We start from the raw sequence: 7142 nt of genomic DNA, 5'->3' as shown, positions 1-7142 counted from the left end.
TAAGAGGCAACCATTGGAATTAATTACACTTATAAATTAAAAATTCCCTTTGAATTTTTTTACTTCATCTGTATTTATGAATTATAATTGTGCAGTTAATGAGGTTTATTAAACAAAATTTTTCTAAAATCAAGACTCGCTTCAATAATTGCTTTCTGAGATTGTGTTACTAGAACTGCTTTCTTAAACTAGATATAGTCAGATGAAAATTAGTCTCCAAGAAACTGTACATCTAATCCTGAACATACATCAAAATATTTTTAAAAATTCAAATATATATATATATTTTTGTTAACATATGAAGAAAGGGAATGTTTGATTAATCTTTATCAGAACTGTCTCGTATTTTCAGTAGTAAATCTGATTTTAGGATTTTTTTTATTTTGAAAGACTTGTATTTCTTTATATGTGCTATTAAACTTTGCATGTAGTTTGATCTGAAATAAAAGCAGAGAGACTTTGTGCTTATGTTAATGACTTGATATTTTACAGTTCGCATTGTCTCAGTGTCTCAGAATATGAAATTTACTAGTTACTGTTTGTCTAAATGAGCTTTAACACCTGTGCTATTCTAAAGCCTAGTTACAAATTTCAAGGATTTCCTTCCATTAAGTTGAATTCTCTTGGTTACCCCATATCTGTCTGAAATCTTTAAATTTGTTTCAGAAATTTTAAAATTCAATATTTAACTTACAATAAAAAGAAAAGGAGGACTTGTGGCACCTTAGAAACTAACCAATTTATTTGAGCATAAGCTTTCGTGAGCTACAGCTCACTTCATCGGATGCATACTATGGAAAGTATAGAAGATCTTTTTATACACACAAAGCATGAAAAAATGGGTGTTTACCACTACAAAAGGTTTTCTCTCCCCCCCACCCCACTCTCCTGCTGGTAATAGCTTATCTAAAGTGATCACTCTCCTTACAATGTGCTGGAAATCATACACATTGTGCAAGAGACATTGTCACAGGTCCGTATTTTGGCCTACTTCTGCCCACCTTATCTCATATCTCCATATGGGCTATCCAGAGTCCACTGAAGTCAGTGGAAAGACTCCCTTTGATGTCAGTCCCTAAGTGTGCTTGCAATTCTTATTTGTTTTTCCATCCTAAAAAGAAAGTAGTTAGCAACGTTATTCTAGTACTGAATTTTGAGGCTGTGCTGAAAATGCATTGACTGGCAGAAGAAATGTACCTTTCTCTCCCTCTGAAGTGTACTCATTTGTGTCTTATTTGTGTGAAATTTATTAGAGATTGCATTGTTCTGAATGCCCACTATATAATGGCCTAGTATATGATTTCCTGCTTACTTACCAGCTTTGGGTTTTTTCCTGCTTGATTTGTGATTTGTAGCAAAAATTCTTATTGTTACTTAAATAATATAATATAATTATAATATTATAATTCGTCGGGTTATTTAATACAAGGTTAAATAAATTGATAAATTAGGGTTCAGTCCTGCATAAACTGGTAAAATAGGGTTCAGTCCTGCATAGTGCTTATTCTATACAGTACATATGTGCATTGATTTCAATGAGACAACACTAATTAGTGTTTGCAAGATAATGCAATTGAACACTGCCAGCCTAGCACAATGCTTCTACTTAGGGAATTGCATTGAGTCTCTGAGCTAGCATGAGTTGGAAGCTATGTGGAAGTTAGACATTCAGCTATCCTGCAAGCAGCATAATATATCTTCGGTTTGTCCAGCATAGCTGAATATTGGGCATACTGCTGGGAGGAAGTGGGTATACTACTTCCTGTTTTTACTAATTAGAACAGGCTTAATCATTAACTATAAATTTCCATGTTTTTTAATATTTCATCCCCACCGTCAGTATCCTTTCCACTTTCATTCATTCACATTTCTTTCTGATTTTAATAAACCCTATATATAACTTCCATAACATCCACAGGGTAACTTTGGTTCCCGGGCTGAAATTAATAAGGATCCTTTCATTCTAAAATGTAGTGCTTAGGCTCCAATTCATTAAATTGCGTGTCTATAAATTAAAATTAGGGTTGGATCAAAATCCATAATGTAAGTCTACGTGACAACACTGATGTTCATTTTATGTATATTTTTATGCTTGCAATGCTCGGGGCATGTCTACACTAGAAACTTAAGTCAACCTGTGGTAGGTCGACTTACAACCACTGCAGCAATTACTATAGTGGTTGATGCCCACACTACCCTATTCTGTCCGTGGCACATGTCCTCACTAGGAGCGCTTCCACTGACTTTCAGCCCCCCACATTGCCCCTCTTAGATGGGAGCTCAGCTTCCCCTCTCAGCTCCCTGCCTCCGGGAGCCCTGCTGGCCCTGGGCTCTCGGCTCCCTGCTGCCAGGAGCCTGGCTGCCCCGCCAGGCTCACGGTGGGGAGCTCCCTGCCTGGAGTCCGGGGGGCTTCCAGTGGGGAGCCATGAGCCTCCAGGCAGCACCCAGGCTCTCTGCAGGGAGTGGAGATACTCTGGGCAGCAATTGGGGATCCAAGCAGAGAGCCTCCGGGCAGCAGCCCAGCTGGGAGGCGCAAGCCAGATAGGGGAGCTCAGGCACCAGTGGAGCTGGGAGTGGGGAGCTGGGGCTCAGAAGGAAGCTGGGCTCCGAGTGAGGAGTGGAGCAGGTACAGCACGGCCAGCAACGGGGAGCCCGGGGGCAGTCAGGCTCTAGCTGGAGCCCCCCACCCACCCTGGTGACGGCCCCACTTGTCAATTTCACGGCTCCATGCTGGAGACGTGAAATTGACCAGAATGACAGCCACCATCGAAAGTAAGTAACGCAGTGTCTCCACAGACCCTGAATCACCCTAACTAAGCCAACATAAGCCCTACGCCTCTCGTGGAGCTGCAGTTATGTCAGTGTAGTAAGTCACTTACATCGGGGAGAGCAAGGCTGTAGTGTGTACACTGCCATAATTAAGTTGACATAAGCTGCCTTATGTAGACCTAACGCTGTAGTGTAAACCAGGCCTCAGTCGAGCGAGCTTCCAGAATTTGAGTCAATTGGTCTTTAGTTCAGACTGACCTGTCTGATGTTTTCTGAAATATGTTACAGTAATGTTCAGAAAAGTGGACACTCCATAAGTGTCGTAAGTATTTTTCTTATTGTACCTAGAGTTGAGCTTCATTGAACACGATTAAATGAACAGTGCAGTGCTGTAAAATAACCCCAGACTCTTCAAAAGAATCTCAAAATAGACCATGAACAAATTCCTAGTAAAACGAATTGCCAATTCTGATAGATCAGCTAAGTATTAATAGCACCAGAGATCGTCTATAAATATTCTCGAAAGGGAGGAAGGGAAAAAAACAAAAGCAAAGGAGTTGCTGCTATTGTCAGGAGGTGATGACAAGTTGCCTTCTCTGGGAACTGTTCTTACCATCTGAGTAAGAAGTTACCACAGCAGCCTCCAACGGAAGAGAAACCCAGGAGCTGAGCAATCTCTGCAGGGGTGGGAGGAAGAGAAGAGCTTAGCTAGGGAGTAGTTACACTGGCTGGAGAAGTGTGGAACCACATGCATAAGGCAGGGAAAGGAAGCCAGGTGGATCAGTGTTCTGAGGGGGGAATGCACTGCCGTGTGCAGAGGGAACAGAAGCACGGATCTCCTGCTGGCATGCTGCGGAGCGCAGGGGTGTGGGAGAGAGCAAGGGAAGGGCCTGTGGCCTGCTGCTGAAGCAGAGCAAGTGGGCGGGAAGGCGAAGGAGCTGCAGTGAGGAGAACAGAGGAAGAGGGGTGAGAGGAACAGCCTTGGATGATGATTTTTAAGTATAATCAGTTGTGGTAGTTGCCCCAGGAATGGGTGGTGGCAGGGACTTGGAAGGTTGGCCCTTCTTGAGAAGCTGTCCAGGCTCTCACCTGCTCTAGAGCTTGCCCGTTGACCATTAGTGATGCGTGAGCAGCTCAAGAAGTCCCTCTGCGTTACGCTCGAGGTAACTGGGAAATCTGCGTAAACTCCAACCCGTAGGAACAGGAGCAGCCAAAGCAGGGATTACTGGATACCACGCCTCTGGGCATTCAGGGCAGAGCTGTTGGAATTTCAGACTTTCTCTGCCCTGTGCTGATGGACAATTTGCTCCAACCCTCCCTCATCTCTTCACCTCAGCTTCACTCTACATCTGCCCCTCCTACCCTCTTCTTCTCTACCCTACCCCCCATCCACTCTTCACTTCTCTCTTCTTTCCATTTAGCTGATCCCCTCCTAAGTAAACCCCACCCACCCCCGGAAAATTCTGGACTCCCATGACACTTGCTGCCATCACATTGTTCACTCTGCTTGTTACAGCTCCTCCCCCACCCCGTGTCTGTCCTGACTACTGTAGACAATCTGGTCTCAGGGTTTCCTTGTAGTCGCCCATCTGTCTGTAGCCATCTGTTGTCTCTTGTACACACAGACTGTCTTTTTGTTCTGTTTGTTCAGCACCTGGCACAAAGGGGTCCAGGTCTCTGACTGGGGCCGCAGGTGCTACGATAATACAAACAATAAATAATAGTAGTAGGCTTTTTCCAGAGGACCGAGGGAGGCCCGGCAGAGCTGGTTCTTAGTGGCGGCGTTTAAAGCTGATGAGCGTCCTGCTGAATGCTTTAGTGATAGGTGGGATTTTTGGTGTTTGTCTCACGCTTGTTCTGACCGGGCTCCTCTATCAGCTTTGAATCCTCCTCTGCGGGGATATGTGCAGAATGAGGATTGCTGGCTACCTGGCTGTCTTATACAGCTGTTGTTTTCACAGCTTTATTGGCTGCTGGCCCACCGAGCCATGTGCCAGTGGCCAGGCTCTAAGCTGTGTCTCTGGTCGTGCTTCCGCCCAGCTTCCTGGGTCTCTCTGAGGGGACTCTTCAGCGCTCTAGACAGCAGCATTACTGCTACTATGGTGACTGTTAATTGTAAGTTTCACTTCATGGGGCTGAAACGCTGTCTTCTGGGGAAGCCTACTTAACAGGATTCTACTGTAATAAATAAGGAGCAGTTTACTGAACACCACTTATTTGATGAAATCGGTGAAGACCTAAGAATGAAGAGGCAGGAAAAGGCCACTTTGCCTCAAAACCTCAACTCCCCGCTTGTCACTTATCCTTTAATCCTCCCTCCCCGTAAATGTATCTAGCTGTGTCTGTTTTATGTATACTTTTTCAGCAATATTATTTGACCACGAATTCCCCTTCTCCCGCTGTTGGAGCAAGAGCTTTCGATATGGATTCTTCTCAGCATTTTAAATGGTTCTTGGGTTTTGAATTTCTTGAACAAGTTATTCTTCCTCCATCAACTGATATCAGTTAACCTCTTTGTTCACTAATGTCTCGATGAGCAGTATTATTACCAACTGGCTCACCTTGGTAGCCTTGTTATGCCATGGTACCTGCAGCCAGTACTGCCTCTGGCTATTATCAGATCTCACAAACTAAACAAAATCAAGCCAAGGCAGTACTTGGCTGCCAGTCTTTTATCCAGGGGATTGCAGGAAGTTGTAGACAGTAAGTATTTCTCCTTAACCGTGTGTCCCAGCATGGTGCTAGAAGGCACTATAAGTGACTCTGCGGAGCTATTTGCGCCATCAGATGTTAATACTGAGGGATGTATTCCCCTTGTTCAAAAAATCCTGACCGATCTTTTGCAAATTTAATGATGTTAGCCCTGGTGTTCTAGCCAGATTTCAGTCTGAATAACTGCTTTTTGCTTACCCTGTGTAAACTCAGTGGTGGAGAGAGTTTTCTCACCCACTTCGCACTGAAGTGTTGTGCAGTGTTTTGCGCTATGAAACATTTTACTCATCTCTAGGCTCAAACCCAGGTGAAGTGATTCCTGTATGAAACTTGTAAAGCACATTACATTTTCTTCAACAGGAGGCCCTACACATCTGCAGTTATCATGGATTTAAACAGGACACTGCTGCATACTGAGACTTGTCTCCTCCAAGTCAACTCTCTCTCAAATGTTGTGCTGTCTGTTTTTTAATACCGGCTTCTGCAGACTGAGTAATTTGTATGGGAACAGGAGAGTCACAATATTAATGGCACTAGACCAGTGGTTTCCAGCCTCTTTTTTTTATTTACAAACCCCTAATATTTTTGAATGGAGATGCGGACCCCTTTGAAATCTTAGACCTAGTCTGCGGACCCCAAGCGGTTTGCGGACCACAGGTTGAAACGCAAGGCGGCCTGGAGAATGTTTATGCTCCTAGTCTGCAAGGAAAGGCAGGGTTATCAGTAGGGAGGGGCTGAATCCACTTACTCTTGGGTTGTGAATCTGTGTAACCAGCATATCAAACAATTTGTATAATGTAGTGGGGCATTCTTTCCTACAGAGATCACTCACCACCAGGTTTACAAGCCAGGGCCAAGGTCCTAGGAATGCTTCGTAGTTGAAAAAAAAAAAATCTCGACGTCCGTGTGCCGCATCAAAACAGTGGTTAGTTTTACAAGCAGGGCCGGATTAAGACCTTTAGAGGCCCTAAACAATAAAAAGATTATGGTGCCCCCCACCCACATATGTAATTCAAAATAAAAACAATACTATACTGTAAAATAAAATTTTATTTTTCAAAATGACACACAACTTACATGTATGCTGAAATTAAAATAGCTTCTTTCTAGATTTTCTGATTGCAAAATTCTGGATGAGTTCATTGAAGCTGACTCAACGAAGCATGTCCGCTTCCATACACAATAGAAAAAGTGAATCAAGTCTGTCCTGACACACTGTTGTTCTCTAAGGGTTTTTTATTCTTTTCAGCTGAGAAAAAGAGCGTCCTCCAGAGCGGTTAGTAATCATCAATGTTAGAAAAATACATAGTGCAATCTCTACATTTGGAAATACACGTTGTATTCCATCTTTCAGTATTGTGTCATGAAGATCAATGTGACTGAATTTCATTTTTCCTGTTTCATTAAACTTTGTGCACATATAACCGTGGAACTGCCATACTTCTCCACAGAGATTCATGTTCAAGTCAACAGGGTATGACTCAACTAGCTTTTGGGAGCCTTGTGAATATTGTTCATCAGATAAGTCCATATAGTTTAGAAAAGAAAATCTACTTGATACTTCTTTGTACACTTCACCTCTCCTCTTCATATGAGCTTCAAGTGTATCGATTATAGCGTAGTAAGTAGATAAGCGAAATTTGTCTCTAGGATTCAATGCT

The sequence above is a fragment of the Natator depressus genome, chromosome 7, assembly GCF_965152275.1.
Source record: "Natator depressus isolate rNatDep1 chromosome 7, rNatDep2.hap1, whole genome shotgun sequence".
Taxonomy (NCBI): Eukaryota; Metazoa; Chordata; order Testudines; family Cheloniidae; genus Natator; species Natator depressus.
The sequence above is the reverse complement of the archived record's forward strand: the minus strand, read 5'-3'. Positions refer to the sequence as shown.